The sequence below is a fragment of the Augochlora pura genome, chromosome 4 (assembly GCF_028453695.1).
Source record: "Augochlora pura isolate Apur16 chromosome 4, APUR_v2.2.1, whole genome shotgun sequence".
Classification (NCBI taxonomy): domain Eukaryota; kingdom Metazoa; phylum Arthropoda; class Insecta; order Hymenoptera; family Halictidae; genus Augochlora; species Augochlora pura.
The window spans coordinates 28,362,979-28,377,498 of NC_135775.1; the positions used below are offsets into that span (position 1 = coordinate 28,362,979).

The following is a 14,520-nucleotide window of genomic DNA, read 5'->3' on the forward strand; positions in this document are numbered from 1 at the left end:
CGATTCGTGCCCTCTTCTCCTCGCGTTCTGCATCCTCGGTACCCTATTATCAACTTTGCGACCGTGCGAACGCCTCCTCGAAATTTTAAAGGCTAACCCGTTTACACGGTTCGGTCCTCTACCGCTCCGGATTACGTTGCCCTTTCGTGTTCCGTGCTACCGAAAACTGGCTGGATAACTGCTTTTTTCAGATAAGAATAATCGAATTCGAGCAGCTGTAATTTTGTGAAAAGTTGTCCTAAATTGATGACTCTTTTTTTAAATTGAAGCTTCAAGTCTCTACTTTAAGACAACATATTATAATTTTTATATCATTCCGCAATACCTATAGTATTTTCAATTCAGGCGTGTATCCTCGTGACACCGAAAAAGTGAAAAGTTTAACGCCCTCCAATGGCCTAGAAAAATTTTTGTCGAGCACGCCGTTTACAAGGTCGTAAAGTTCGTACTTTTCTCTTTAATTTGAGGGACGATTCAAGTAGCTACGATTTTTTCTCGCAAAGTTACGGCACTTTGAATGGGAAATGTGAAGTTGACATAAATTGGATCGATACGATTGACTATTAAAGCTTCTGAATACTTTGAATGGTACTATTGGATATTGTAGGACTTCAAAGGATAATGATTTAGGTGGAAAATGTCTTCGGGAGCACAAGCGGTACTTGCTCGAACGCAAGACGAATCGGGGCATTATTTTCGGCTCGGGAGGAATGCAGCGCTAGCTGTTTAGAACGACTTCGAATTAATCGAACGGTTCGAACGCGATCCGTCATCGTGACTCTCCGCGGATCGATATCCCCCCCCTCGATCTGCTCGTAGAATTTCGTGAGACCTCAGCACTGCTTGCTTGAAAAATGATTTGACGGTGGTCGCCGCGAAATCGTAGGAAAAGTAAAGGAGTCATTCCGGTCGCAAGAAACCGTACGCGGTATTTTTCTTCGCCTGTGAAATTTCTCCTCTATGAACGTGTCTCCGGGTGTACGGTAACTTACCTGGAGCGATTTGTAACTTGTCTGGGATACGGTGATTCAGACCTGCCGGAAAATCCTCTGAAATCGTACGCAAAAATTAGCAGAATCGTGCGTCGCGCGAGAAACGAGTGGGACGGCTACACGGATTAATCATCCGTGCTTGCGTTTCTTCCTTCTTCCGACTTCTATCATTTTCACTGACGCACTAGGAGCGCTGACAAATATTTTCTAGCAAATATTTATCCTCCATTTTTCGATTCTTCTTTCTTTTTATAATTTTCGAGGGCCCTTTCTACGTAAGCGACCGGTCGTGCAACGAGTTGCACGTACGGAGCAACAAATTCGGTAGCGAAGTCGGTCGATTGATCGTGGGTACGAAAATTTCGTAGGAGGTCGGATGTCCCGATGGTATCGCGTAATGGGCGAAGAGTGTAATTGAATTCGCATGCGGGTCTCCCGCGCTCCTTTGTGCAGCTTATGCACCGGTGCATCGTCACGAGTAGACACTCTCGGGTGTAGCCTGGTAGTTGTTCCTCGCCCGCCGTTCGAGGCGGAGAAGCACGGGGAGGCGAGTAGGGGGGGGGGGGGAGGAGGAGGAGGATGAGGATGGCCCCGTACGTGTCTTGTCTTCGTTCGATCTTCGGGCCGGGTCAAGTCGTTTGCATTTACTGCCAGTCCTGGCCTCCGGGGAGAGCCGGCTTTCCATCGCATCGGTCAGAGTCATCATCGCGTTTCAGTTATCGCGGTGCGCCTTCGCCTCGCCCGTTACAGGGGAACGAGAAAGCCGCCCCGTGCACCCGAACGAGCCCGACACTTGTTACTATTAATTACGCCGGCGAAATCAGCCCCATCCCGCCACCCGGCCACTTTAACCTCGTCGCCGATAGAAATTGCGAGCTTAAATTGATTAATGCCCTGCGACTGGATTTATGCGAGCCGCTCTTTCGCTGCCGCTGCCGCTGCCGCTGCCGCCGTGGCCTTCGTCTCCGTCGCTAACTGGTTCCCTAATTATTTTATTATTGTCACTTCGGGATTCGTCGGGGCTCCATAAACAAACTGTTGCATCCTCTTTCGTCCCAGCAGCGGTCAGTCCCTATTAACCTTCGGCTCGATTAGCGCATCGTAAATTCCAGGAATAAGATTTATCTCGTGTATACATTAATAGCCAATAAAGCAATTAGGCGATGGAATCCTTCTAGCAAACTCCGAACTTGATTTTTAGGACACGTTTTTAACCGAATCAAAATCGGTTCGAATCTGCGAGATTCGACAGCGTTAACCCTTGCACCAGAATTTCTTTCGCAATTGCGTCGATCAGTATTTCTTCGTCCATATTTCCATAACACAACGACTAGGTAAATATTATCCACATTTAATAAATTATGTACAATTTCCTCATCGCGAGTCTGACTCGTTACTATAGCGCAAGGGGATTGAGCAGGTAATTTACGTAATGAATTTGTCATTACGAAATGGGTTGACCCGGCTTCGCGAGATTTTTACAGACGCCCTACCGCACTAGTCCGCGCGTGTTAAAAGCGGTATTGTTATTTAATAGATTATGTTCGAAACTTTCGAACGCGTCGGTGAAACGAGAGGAACGCGTAACCGGTCACCACGCTGATCCGGTTGTAACTTCGTAATCGTTTCAGCGACACGAAAAGACCCACGGGGATCGCGCAAAGTTCCGCGGAAAGGCTCCGCAAGAATTTGGCGGCAAAACGAGTTCGCAACCGGTCGTTTTGGATCCGGTGAACCGGGAGCGGCAACCGAAAACGCGCGCACGGATCCCCGAAGTTCGTCGCGATCGAAGTTCTCCGACGCGAGTTTCTCGAATGGGAACTTGGAACAAACGAGAGAGCCCCGGACACACAGAGGTCGTTCCGCGGAATCCGGGAAATCGCGCGTAAAAGTTGTAAAATTTTAATGACAGGCTCGGCGATGAAAAACTGCCGAAGGCGTCGCAACGAGCCAATCGTTGACACGCATTTTCCGCGCGCGCTTCGGGCGCTCCGCGGGAGGGGGAGGGGGAGGGGGAGGGGGGCGGCGGGGTGCGAGAGGTTGGATGCTCGTCCGCGGTAAAAGCAGGGAGGTGAAGGAGGTGGAGAGGGCTGGAGGGGTGGCGAGGTTGCCTCGCGCGCCATCGTGGGTTCAGTGAGCAGCGAGCTCTTGTCGCGTGAACATCGTTTCGTCACGGGTCTCTCGGAAACCGGCGAGCCACGTGCTTCTTCGTTCCGTCGCGTCGACGAGCCTTCACGTTTCACGGTTTCGATTCGCGATCCAAAACCGAGAGGAACCGAGAGTCCTACGTCTGGTTTGCGCGCGGACACGTTCGCCGCGTCGGTTGCAAAGCGGGGTGCGTCGGTGTCGCAGAGCCGCGGTGTGACGGGATATCGCGTGTTCGCGTGACCGACGAAAAACCGGGTCGAAGGTTATTGCAATTCGGATCGTGCCGAATTATATCGAGCCGCTTTGCTCCTCGTTGCCTCCGCGCGCCTTTTCTTCTCCGGTTTCGCAGTTGGCCGCGAGACTCGGATTTTTCGAGCATTTGGGCGGGTTTCGTGGTGGTTGCGACTGTGATCGGTGCGTCGGGTTGTGCTCGGATGCGCCAGCGGCTGTGAAATGTAAGCAATATTCGATTTAGATCTCTCTTCCTTAGTTTAATCCTATCTCGAATTGAATTTCAATCTGCTGCGATGTACACTGTTTAAAGATCCGGTGATTTTCGATATTTTGACTTATATTGCGATACAGAATGGGCGTTTCAGATTTAAAAGACTAATGACTAGGGGCATTTCAAACGCGAGACTAGCTCCCCTGGCTTGCAACCAGGCGTGCTTGTTTGTCCAAGACGGAGTGTCCGTGGTTCGAAGACGGAGACGCGGGTAAACATCGTTTTAAAAATAATTCTACGCGCTCCTAGATGCCAGCTACGAAAGCATCCACGGTATCGTTGACATATTCGTAAATGTTTCACTTTTCTTTTCTTACTGCTGCGCGCCCCCCGCTCCGTTCGAAGTTTTCCAAACAGTTCTAGCCAAGGAGACATTCCCTGCTAATCATGTGGTCCTTACCGTCCTTGGACACTAATCCGATACTCAGAAATTTGACCGAGAACGCGATCTGGAGGCATCGTAATATTTATTGGAAAATCGTAATCTGTAAACACGGAACGCGAAAGCATTACATTCCGCACCCCACTCTTCGTTTTCTGCGTTCTCCGTGTTTCTGGAATACTCGAAGAATGTCTATGTTTATATAGATTTAGACTTTGTTATTTAAACTTCATTATTCAAACATATATACAGCAGCGACTCGTTAAACCAGAGACACTCGAGCCAAAGATTTTCTAAGGTCGCGAGCTCTTCCAGTCGAGTTACGTCGGGCCTCGCGCTATCAATCGCCGACGAAGTCAACAGCTCGAGAGCAACCCAATGATATTAAACGTGGCTCGATTAGGGAGAGCACGCCGAACGGAATCAGCTTATCGCTTATCAGCGTCGTCCAGGTTCGAAATTCTTCCTGCCTAGCGCGTGCAGGAAAATCGACCGATATTTCGCGGTGTGCTGCGCGCCGCGACACCGTTGTTTGTACAATTAGGAGCTCGTTCCGCGGCGTTAACACCGAAAGTGTCGAGGGAACCGGGCCCCGGAGCGGTTTGTTGCGTAATGACGGCAATTGCACGGTGCTTGTGTCCCGTGATAAGGCATATGCCTCGGACGGTTCCTCAGGTGTACCGGGAGCAGCGCCGGTACTCCCACGTCGTCGTCTGACGTTTCATTGTAATTTCGTGGGGAAGATACCGGGGCCTAGATATCACCGCGGCTTAACGAGCCGGCGGGATCCCTATCGTCTTGTCGACGACGTACATGCATCCCGCGCAACGCGCCGTGCACCGTTTCGTCAATAACTTTGGCCGCCTAGCTCGTAAATCATCGAAGTCGTCGGATATATTGAGAACAGACGGAAAATTGATTTACGCCAGTTTTTTAAGTACGTGCCGCGAATGCCGCGAATGCTGCACCGGTTATTGCAGTTCGCTGCGAGCCAGTCGTGGCTCTCGAACGTGTTATCTTTTTGTTGATTTTGACGGTGTTCGAATTTTCGGAAACTTATGCTAACGAGAAACGTAGACGTACGTAGATTTGAACCGTTCCACTGCCTTCAAATATTTCCGTGTTCATTTTTCTATAAAAGAAAGAAGAGCGAAACGAGATTACAGTAGAGTCTGAAAGGTATGGAATAAAACGTACCAAATCCGTATTAAAAAAAAAAAAAAAAAAAAAACTGTGCAAGTCTGTGTTGAAAAAACGTGCGCTCGCTTTTTCTCGAAATATCGACAACTTGTTAACGTCATCCGTCGGGACGAAAATTCTCGATTAAATTCATTATAAAATTAGTCGGCCGAGCTCGATTTAAATTCGATCGAATTACGGCCAAAAATTTGAAGTTAGATCTAAGATCGTTCCAGTCAGATATCTGTCAGGTCGGATTTAGGACAGTTTTCTTCGGTGAGTTTCGATCGAGAAGTGGATTACTATTTCATCCGCGGTTTGAACTTCTGATAAGTATTTATTAAAAATGATATCGCGTCCGAGGGACGAAACGGTCTTGAACTCTCTCGTCGGGTAAACTCGACTTCGAAGTCGCGCGGTTCGCTTGGACGTCGTTTCGAGTTCGGCGGGAACAATGGTCCGAAAGTTACGAGTCACCTGCGAGCATCGTTGCAGCGGCGCGCGCGTGGTCACGCGTTCCCCGATTGCATAACGTCTTGATTAACGACGAACAGCCAGCCGCGCGCCATTGAAAGATTTCGTGAAAGTCGCCGCGGTGGCGCATCCTCGCGATCGTTGCTCGCGCTCGACAAACGGGGTACTCCCTCCGCTCGGCTCGGCTCGACTCGGCTCGCTTCCACGGAAAATGAAAGGTTCTAAAGGTCGTATTAGCGACCAGTTAACCGACTGTTTAACCAGCAGTCAACGAACCTTCTATTACGTTGCGTGAGTTACGAGAAATGCACGTTGCGCTCGTGCAAATACTTCACTTATCGGCTACCGCCATCGGACGTTCGCTCGCAGTCAAAAATAAAAATAGAATCAACAAGGATCGTTCTTGACACACAAGCGGGCGCAGATAGCCCATCTTCGACGTTCAGCACATTTCTTGAAAGTACCATTTTGAAGCTACAGTGTAAAATGAACCGCCTTGAAAATTCCCAAAGAATTAACTCAAAGAGTTGACGCAGTAAGAGACTTAGCGTTTCGAATAACTCGAATATTACTATTTATTAACTAAGCCCACATTTGTCCCACTAATTCCCTGTTCTGATCCACAGAAAACCGGAGTGAGAAAATTTGCTGGCACGATCGTTCCAGTTCGCTTGGATCTTTATCTGCTCTCGGCTCGCACCGGTTCCCGAGGAGGATCGACAGCGCGGCGCAGACAGGTTGGCAGACAGGTAAGACGATATTTTTTTTTTCTCGTTTGATTTCATTGACCTTTTTTCCGCGAAATGCCGCATTTCCGCGCCGCGAAAGCGAAAGTCATCAAACGCGCAGCGGACAACCGCGAATTTTGCCGGTCGATTCGGCCATGTGCTGTCCGCATAAAATGCATCGTTGATGCCGCATCGATTCGCTTTTTTGCGTTCCGACATGCTAGGGACATTTTTTCTTGCACAGCTTTTTTCCTCTTTTCGCCGGGGCAACATCGTGCGCGCTCGCGGTATCGCTCGGAGTAATAGGTCAGTGAAACGTTTGAAAACATACCAGCAACCAGTTTCTAATTCCGTCGAACCACTTTTTCTTCGCGCTCCGATATTATAACGACGGAGCTTTCGATGCAAATGCGATTAATACCCGGTGTTATCGCGGGCCCAGACGATGTTTTCAATTGTTCGCGCCATTACGAGAGCGCGCCGTGTCATCGAAGTTTACAGCGCGTTAACCGAGATGGTCATCCGATTCTACGACATGTTAATGTTACAATAACCGCGCCTCCGCAGTTTGTTATCCCGTCGCAACGAAAATTGCTCGATTGAAACCGTGATCCAATTACTCGACGAGCATAAATCTCCGGCACATTCTACTTACTTAATGCTTTCGTGCAATCTCAATCACGTTCGTTCTATTAACCGTTTCGTTCAGCCCCATCCGTTCCGATCATTAGCTTCGGCGACGCTTCAACAAAATGTTTCGACCGTCGCGAAATAGAATCGTTAATTTTCTAGTCTCCGGCTACCGTTCGACAGAGTGTGCTTGACAAAGTGCTTCCGAAAAATCGATCCCCATCAGAATCCTCTTCGATTTATTTGCTAAGGTAATCTTCGATCTTCCGGTCTCCTTCCGCCCACCAAAGTAAAAATAATAAATTCTCGGACAAGAATAGCAACCGCAATAAAAATAAAGCTTCTAATAAATTGGGAAAACCGGGTTTCTGGGTCGTCGTTCTTTGTTTTTTTTCTCCCCCCCCCCCCCCCCCCCCGAATATCGAGCTGGTCGATTATTGATGCTCGATAGCTTAACTCGCTTTCATTAGGCTCCTTTGTCGCCCTAGTGGGCGCATCAACGAACGGGTCGGCAATTATTCGCCGCGTTAATTGCTCGCCATTAACGAGTTGGGAGCGCGCGAGAGTCAAGGTCCTTTCCATCCGTCCAATTTGCGCCGCATTTTCTTGCGGTTTCCACGTTTTTCCTCCTGTCCCGGCCGCGATCCGGCCGCGATCCGGCACCGCCCGAGCCCCTCGTCGCGCTGTCTCTCACGTTTCCCGTTCACGTGTCGCGCTTCCGCCGCGAAAATTACTGTTGCGCACTCGTTCGATAGATCTTTAAACAGATACATTTCAAATAACTGTTATCGCCGGACGGACCGACTCGCTCATCAGCTCGCCGCGGCAACCGTTAATTTTCCGCGCGGCTATCGGGCTTCGGCACTGCAGAAATTATCCTCGCCGCGAAAATATTTTCTGCCTCGTTTCTGCCTCGGCTCTTTATTCAATTATCGTCGTCCGACCAATAGCAACGAGATTTCAGGTTTTCCATAGCTTCGACATACTCTAGATTTTCGTATCATATTATCATTGAGACGAATCCATCGGCGTCGATTTTGTAACAACGGGGACAGATTGCTCTTTCCGCCTCGGATCATCTATCGTCTATCGATGAGCAGCCGATGATGTTAATCGTCGTTGCAACAGATGGCTGCTGCGGGTTATTACGATCGCGACTTTTTCAATTGCGTTCAATGACGACGAAGTTGAGGACGAAGCGATCAGATGCAAATTCGCGGCGGTTTAAAGTGACTTTGTCGAAGCGTTTACCGAGCGATGAGTACAAGTTCGAAACCGGTGTTTTACGTACTCCGCGTTTACGTTCTCGCATAATCGCGAGCGGCCCGCAGAGCGCGTTAACGAGCAGATCCGATTTTATTTTAATGCCGCGAAAGTTTGGTACGAATGCGTTCGTAATTTCGCGCGATGTAGAATCGGCCGGCCACGAGGCAGATCCTCGTTGCGAATGGGAATATTTAACATCCGACGAGAGAGAGAGAGAGAGAGAGAGAGATGTTATTCCATCTTCGACTTATATCGCCGCGCAGAACATCCCGTTTCACTCCTTGCGAAATCCCACAATCGAGCCCGAAAATTCTATGAAATTCCGGCGCCGTCGATTTATTATCATAGACCGTGGTTCTATTTACGCATATGCCAGGTACGGTTTCGGCGTTGACGGATCGTAAATCTTTCATCGATCGTTCCCGATTCTGCGAATCGCGGCGCAGCTTGTATATCAATTTGATCGCGTCGTAAATTATTTCGAGCGCAGGGCGGCGCGTGTTCGTCGATTATTCGGAACGCAGAGGTTCGATGACCATTAAATAATTACACAGAGAAATTACCTCCGCTACGCGCCCAACCGTGTCCACGGTTTAACAAATATTAACGCGATTTCGCAGCGGCGATATAAAAGTCTTCGCGTGTGTATATCTCCACTCCATTAGCGAGCAAATTTATCTCCTCTCCGGAACGACAGCGAGATTACAGCCGCGCGCGCGCGCGCGTTCTTTTTCTGATTTCTCCTGCATCGCGCCACGATGAGGCATATCGGTCCGCGCCGTTGTTGCCAATCGAGGAAAAATATTTGATTAGGATCGCGCAGAGCCTGTGAGCGCTCGCGCCTCGAAGACACGCGCCTTTTGTCTCGTATTCGCTCGCGTTTCGTTTAATCTAGCATCGAGGCGCGTATCGCTTTTATTACAGCAATATCGGGAAATTTCTTTCGACCGGCCGATAATCGAACCATGGCGACAGAGTAAAATTTTTATCGACGCCGCTTTTCCTGGAATCTGTTAACGCGGAGAATCGCGTTTCGCAGATCGCGCGAAAATTCCGCGCCACGAGGGCCGCCTTGTAAGTCAGCCTCCTCTCGCGCGACGCGAACACGATTCTTTTATCGCTCGTATCCGCTATCGGTTCGACCTCCTCGGAAAATCCTGAACGACCTTCAATACCTGCGCTACCTCTCAAATAACACCGTACGAATCTTTATGCATTTATACGCCCGAGGAAGCCCGCGCCCGCGCCCGCGCGCGCGCGCGCATAGATACGAGAGGCAGTTTCGTTTTATCTCGCCATTCCTCGTTCCGGATTTGTTCGCTGCAACACACTTTTTTTTTCAGAATCCATCACGCCGACGATAAGCGTCGGTCAGTCGATTTCTTGGCTCATCGTTGCGTCAACGATGACGCGAGGATTATAATTGCGGGTCTGAGACGTGCGCGCGGCGAACGAAGATGTACGAAGACGGATCGTACTGTCGCGGGAAACGTAGATGCGGTGTCATTATTTATGCAATGTTTGGAATTCGACTCGTTCCGCACGAAACCACTTTAACTCCAAACCAAACAAGAATATTTTCACTTCCTGCGACACAGAAGTTCCAGCACATCGCGAGCGCGCGCGCGCGCGCGCGTCCTGTGTCTGACGATTTCGCTGGAAACAGTTTTACAAAGTCGTTCGAACTATTAATGCGTTCTACGTTTTATTTAGATCCTCGACGTGAGTTGTTCTTTCGATATTTTCCCATAAGAACTCGTTTTCTTTCAATTACGAAAGATGAAATTCTGAAGCAAAATGAAGCAAATTCTCCATTTTTATTGGACAGATAGAATTTCCAAGCAATTGAAACAAAATATACTTCTTTGTAGTTCAAAATGTCCTCAACAAAATAACACAGCTCGCAAAAACTTAGCATATCTAGCAACTAATAATACACGATGTACCAACACGTGTATAACAATACAATACGTCAAACGAAAGCGCGAAAATGATTTTGGAACGCGACCAAGCGCATGCCTCGGTGACGCGCCTTGGAGTCACTGCTCGAGCGCAGGGGTTTAACAGCCAAAGTTTAGAGCTAATTAAAGAAAAGATCGCGCTTACAATATTTCAGATAAACGTTCGAACGAAGCAGTCGAAGTACGCTCGGGCGATAAAACGAATTTAATGGCCCGAAGATGGTGATCTGTGCGCGAGCGCGGCGTTGTGCTTCGGGATTAAATAAATTGTATAAATGCGGCGGCTAATAAAATAAAGCTTGATAGCCCCCTCCTCGGTCGGGGTCGTAAACCGAGCGAGAGGAGCGAGAGGAGCGAGAGGGCCGGCCGGGGTTAGAATTCGCATGAAATAATCAAATTCCTTTGTCACGCGCACACGACCCCGTCCGCTTGCTCCCGCGTTCGTCTTAATATAGTGGTCGTGGGTGGCCGGATAAAGGCCAATCGAGAGGATACGTGGTCTTCCACGCTCGAAAGTGAGACATATTGCTACTTAGGCCGCACGAATGTAATCGAGCCGTGAGCACAAGCGAGACTGATGCAATCGGGCAGAAATAGTCGTAAAGTTGGCGGACAACTTTTTCCAACGGGCGAGATCGCCGCGCCGTCGACGTACTCGAAACGCTTAATTGAACATTGTTCCCTTCAACCGTCCAATTAATTCTCACCATTATCTGTCGCTTGCAGCTTCCATTAGCATCGGAATCGAATCAAGAAAGTACACCGCTCTCTCGTTCGTTCGATAATTTCCTGTGTGGAACAGAAGTTTTTTTTTTTTACCGCGCGCGTTGCGTAATCTATCATCATTTAAAATGCTCTACGCACCTGCGCAAATATGCATAGGCGTGTTCGCGGTAGAAAACTTCCGTTTCTAATATCGCTAATTCGAAATGGCTACGTTCTCGCTGGCTGATTAATCGCGACACAGGCGGTGTCGATTTATCGGCGCTCGTTTCGTAATTCTTCCAATGAATATTGCTTCGGTCTGCTCTGCTGTCGAAATTGTAGCGCATCTTTGCGATTTCATTGCGACGAAGAAAATCATTATTTTGTTGAGAATGTTCGGAGCCACGGAGGAATAATTTTTCGGATAAAATTTGAGAATTCCGCGATCGTCGAGACGCTTTGGAAAGGAGAGACGAGTAAAGTCGATAAAAAGGTGTCGCGACGGCGGAGTGGAAGTTGCCTAATTAATTACGATCTAGCGTTTATCGATTACCGAAGTTGCCGGGGTGGTTTTCCACGGGAAGCGAAAGAATCTCGCGGTGGAAGAAAATTTCAATATCGTGGCGAACGACGCGCTCGTCAGCTACGAAATTTCCCGGACGATCGACGGGAACGGTTAGCCGGCGAACGAACTTGAACTATTCTCCTTATCGCGACCGGGCCAAGTACTTTACTTTTTCCCCCCTCCGCCGGTTTTTCCTTTCGCCGAGTTTACCCCGCGCGCATTTCGGCGCGCGGACCAGCAGGTGTATTAAGGCTTTTCATCTCGATATTGAAAAACTTGCTCGAATAAATGAAGTTTTTTCGCGAAACAGGAATCCCTCTCGTGTCAAATTGCGACCGGCGAGAACGAGTTTCTTCCGCGAATTTCGCTCCTCGTGTTCCGTCCCCTCCCCCTCTAACCGGCCCACTCGTCTAGATCAGAGGAATTCTTTGTTTCGCGGAGAGAGCAGCCCCGGCTTCCTTAATCCGTTGTCTTGCAGCGCCTCCGCCCTTCGCAGACGTTGTTCCGTTGCTCTAGAAACGCGATCGAACCTCGCGACTGCAATTAAAACGCGTCCGCTGCTGCTGGCGGCGTCGCGGATCATCGTACTTTCCGTGAAAATCGTCGAATTAATTTTCGCACGGTATGTAACGTAGTATAGGGCGGTATAATAGTCACGGTGTAGTCGCGGCGTTAAATTGTTTTAATATTTTGCAAACCCCTGGATGCGCTGTTTTTAATGAAACATTTTAGCAGGGAATTCCTGGCATAGAAAAACTGGCGGAAGCGCGCGTGTTAAACTCATTCGCGGCTCGTGTATTAAAAACATAGATGGTCCGCGCCGAAAAATAGCGGCATCCCCCGGTGAAATATTTTTCGCGAGGATAACAATGGATACGCGTTCCGATCGAAACTATGGTTTGCGAAGTACATGTACAAAACTATTGCAATGTGATTTTCCGAGTACGTATTGGGATGAAATGTAACTAATCAAATACCACACGCGTAATCGTAAGAGGCAATCGGCTTTCCGTGAAATTAGAAAATTGCCTCCGATTTTTACGGATAAATTCATTGAGTTGGTATCGCGGTGCGCGAAATACTTTCCCCCTTGGTAAAAAACGTGAAAAGGAAGGTTCTCGCGGCGATAACCCGGCCACCTGGGGCTTGAATCTCCGGTGGAAAAAAACGTGGTGGGATAAGCATTAATCTCAGAATTCTTTCCGCGCGATCCGTTCCCCTGATTCGCTAATTTGTTACGCGTTTTAATTCCGGCGTCACGGTCAGCGCCGAAATTCCACTGGATCCGCGATTTATGGAACGATAAACGCGCTTTAATATTCAGCCTTATTCCTATTTCGAAGCCGGCGGGGCTCGTTCCGGTTCGGTACCCGTTCGTTTTTCTATTTGGTAGCTCGCGGAGCAGCCCGAGCGTTTTGGGAGTGGGTATCGCGAGCGGGTACGTGGACTACATACGGAACTATCGGTCTTATTAACATCCATCGGGGGCCAGGTGGACGAGATAAGAGTTAATCGGCGGGACGTGGGCTTAACCCCGGGGTCCGAAAGGAGACCCAACAACTCATCCGGGGAGGACCGGGCATTGTCACGTAAAACGCTCGTCCATCTTCCTTTCTCGCTGGATATTTCTCGCGCGCGCGCGCGCGCGCGGCACCGACTTTTCATGGGCTTCTCCTGTCCCGGAAATGCACCTTCGATTCATCGCACGGCGCGCTTCTCCCGCCCTTTAATTGTTTGTCTCTTCATTAAGAGATTCCGACACGGTCTACGGGCTAACTTATTCCGTGGAATTAATTCGAGGTGCTCGGACAGGTAATTCAACGAGAGGCATGCTTCTTCTTCATTTTTGCCAGCTCGATCTATCCGATCGAAATGGAATAAAATTAGTCGATCTTTGGGAATCGATTGGAACAGAATTATGTTAGATATTTAAGTGGGAGTTTCGCCATCTTGTTAAGGATACTTTGAGCTAAAGAAATATCATTTTCCTAGAATTCTTGTAAAATTAATCTGGTCGACAAAAATATAAAAGCAGTACCGATGAGAATCATCTTCGACCTAGTATCGAATTTAGCTCGTCTTCCGGAATTTTCAGCAAGAATACTTCACCGTTTATCGGATTCCGAGTTTACCCATTTCGTCAAGAACAGTCCAAGCCACGGAAATCTATTTTTTCTCCAATCCTCGTGCTCCACATTTAGGATTCTCCGGATGCGAACGTTCGAACGGAAAGAGACGATTCAGGAGAGAGTGAGAAAAGAGAGTGGTGTCGCGACGATAGAGAGGAGAGAATCGCGAGGAAATGGGTTGTTGAGGGATCTTCCCCGAAACGAACGATTGCGGGTTCCTTTTCATTCGTTTCCTATTAAATCCCGGCCGCGCAATCTCGGTCTTTCGGTTGTCAGCCTTTGTTTCTCCCGTTGTCTCGTTCGAGCCGCTCACCTCCGCCGCGAGAGTCCCCTCCCGCGAACCCCGCTTGTTCGTCTTAATATTGGTCTGGTGGGCGGACAGGCCGGGACCTAATCAAAGGGATGCGCCGTTATCCCCGGAAAAACGGAGGATATACAGGCGGGGGCCGGCCGCCTCTCTTCCAGCCCGCGTAATCGCTTGCCGGGGATACGTGCTCTCGAGAATCGCCGAGCGCGATTTCCCTCGGAGTGCCAACGCGATAAATTTATTTCACTTGGCAGCGGGACAAGGAAAACCAACTCCTGCGATCGTCCCGGCAAGTTAACCCTTGACCTCTCGTCCCGTGGACCTCGGTTTCCTTCGAACGATACGAGCAAGCGAACGCTTATTGTTCTCACAGCGGCCGTCGTAATTCATTATTTGGTCCGTTTACTTTAAAAGAGTTGTAACACTATTTTATTAAAAACAGATATCACACAATTTCAGATCCATTTTTTTGGAAACTTTTTATTCATAAGAAGTTGGTAGTCAATATTTAACTTAAATAAGTCTAATTTTGATCGCAACAAGCCCCCC

General features: G+C 48.8%; 1 protein-coding gene across 3 annotated transcripts in view; it reads left to right on the top strand.

The window, feature by feature from the left end:
• The first annotated feature begins 3,112 nt into the window (after positions 1-3,112).
• The window catches only part of LOC144469397 (extracellular serine/threonine protein CG31145), a 131,003-nt gene continuing 119,595 nt past the window's right edge, over positions 3,113-14,520 (top strand). Inside the window, exons 1-2 of one of the 3 annotated variants that reach the window (XM_078179618.1) lie at positions 3,113-3,595; positions 6,307-6,429. The gene's annotated coding sequence lies outside the window, so the exon portion shown is untranslated. Of the gene's footprint in view, positions 3,596-5,463; positions 5,483-5,911; positions 6,216-6,306; positions 6,430-14,520 lie in introns of those variants that run through there. The other 2 variants (XM_078179620.1, XM_078179619.1) reach the window with 2 other exon arrangements.